The following is a 1,676-nucleotide window of genomic DNA, read 5'->3' on the forward strand; positions in this document are numbered from 1 at the left end:
ACTGTACCTGTATGTGTCACAGTAATTCTCAGAGGTTTTAAGTTGGTGAGTGACCATGTACTTCATGGATTTCCTACAGGCTCTACTAGTTGCTTTCAAACTCATTCACTCAAAATACCAATAGCTGGGATTTCAGATCAGAATAAAGGGTTTATCTTGATGTCCAAACTACATGTCTGACTAGTCAGGATGTAGATTTTGCTTCAGCTGGCAGCTGCTTCACTGCAGCTACCAGCTACTCTTGTTATAAAAGGGCCTTCTGGTGAACTCATACCCTAAAATATTAAATTTGCATACACTCTAGATCACTACTTCTCAACCTGACATAAATTTATCCCAACTCAACTCCAAGAATGTCATGTAATATTTTATAGATCTGTAATTATTGCTTCTTATTTGGGAAATATAAACAGTTTCTCCTTGAAAACATGACAAGCTGTTTCTTGAGTCCTCTGAATGAACAGGTGCCACTGTCTACCAGCAGAGTTGTGGATAAGTCAAGAAGGCAGTCTTTGCAGTTCAAGCAGTGGCTTGGTGCGTCAAATTGAATAATTCAAATAGATGTTCAGTATTTGCTACGAGTTTCTTACCTCAGTCATACCCAAGGGCAGTGATTCTCAACCTTTATTCCTCAAAGGTACCCTAGTAAGAATTTTTCATATTCCAAGGAACCCATATATATAGTCTAAAAAGTACAATGTATATTATAAAGTGTACAGACTCACTCATATGAGTATGTTAATGTCTGGAAAGTTTTTGTGACATGATGAGTAGGAATTACGAATAAAGACCACTGTCATTTTGTAATAGCACAGTTATTTTACGGCTTCTCGCATAAAATCATAGGGAATCACTGCCCGAGTGTATTAAATCCCCATCAAAAGCCCCAATGTGAGAATTGCATGGTGTCAAATCTTCATTCAAAAAGATTTTGATACTTATACAAAACCATGCAGATGTTTTTGTAACTATGTTATTTTGTTCAGTGCGAGGTATTTTACAGATGGAGAGTTTCCCCTCATAAGCTTGCAAAGTCAAGGGGATACCAATGTAACAAATAAATGTGCTTATATATTTACCATTTCACATTATGTCAATCGTCCATAACTGGCACATCTACCCTCTTCCACATAAATCAGCATGGCAGCCCAGCAAATCTCTGCCTGGAGGTCTTTGTTAACATAATCAAACCGGGCGACATCCGGAGCGTTCTGTGCTTTCCACAAGCAGGAGATACTCCCTCACGTGCTCTGTAGAACAGATAAATATATACATAAGTCAACAAAAACATTTAAAAGACAAAACTTTCTCAGGAAGCTCCAAACACTGAACAACTACAATAGAACTATCAATTTCTCAGGATAGCGCACCATATCATAAGTTGGGTCCTAGGAATCATGAAGCATCCTTATACATTTTCCTTTATTTTTCATGAATATAATTATAGTAAGGGTATTCTTGTCAAAAGATGCATTTTATGATATTAGGTCATCTTTAATCGAACATTTTTTATTCTGTTCTAGTAGTATAGATCCTATGTAACCACGGATCACCCCCCCCCCCCCCCCGCGTTATATCATAAACTGCAAGTCAGACGTCATGCCATGCTCGATAGACATGTGTAAATATACATGTCTTACCCAATAACGTGTGGATGTGCATGTGCACGTGCGTGC

At 37.9% G+C, this 1,676-nt stretch overlaps 1 long non-coding RNA gene across 1 annotated transcript in view; it reads right to left on the bottom strand.

The window, feature by feature from the left end:
* Window positions 1-1,058: 1,058 nt before the first annotated feature.
* LOC119584965 overlaps window positions 1,059-1,676 on the bottom strand; it is a 1,414-nt gene continuing 796 nt past the window's right edge. Inside the window, exon 2 of the long non-coding RNA XR_005229858.1 lies at window positions 1,059-1,250. This is a non-coding gene — a long non-coding RNA (uncharacterized LOC119584965). The remainder of the gene's footprint in view (window positions 1,251-1,676) is intronic.

The sequence above is a fragment of the Penaeus monodon genome, chromosome 19, assembly GCF_015228065.2.
Source record: "Penaeus monodon isolate SGIC_2016 chromosome 19, NSTDA_Pmon_1, whole genome shotgun sequence".
Lineage (NCBI taxonomy): Eukaryota > Metazoa > Arthropoda > Malacostraca > Decapoda > Penaeidae > Penaeus > Penaeus monodon.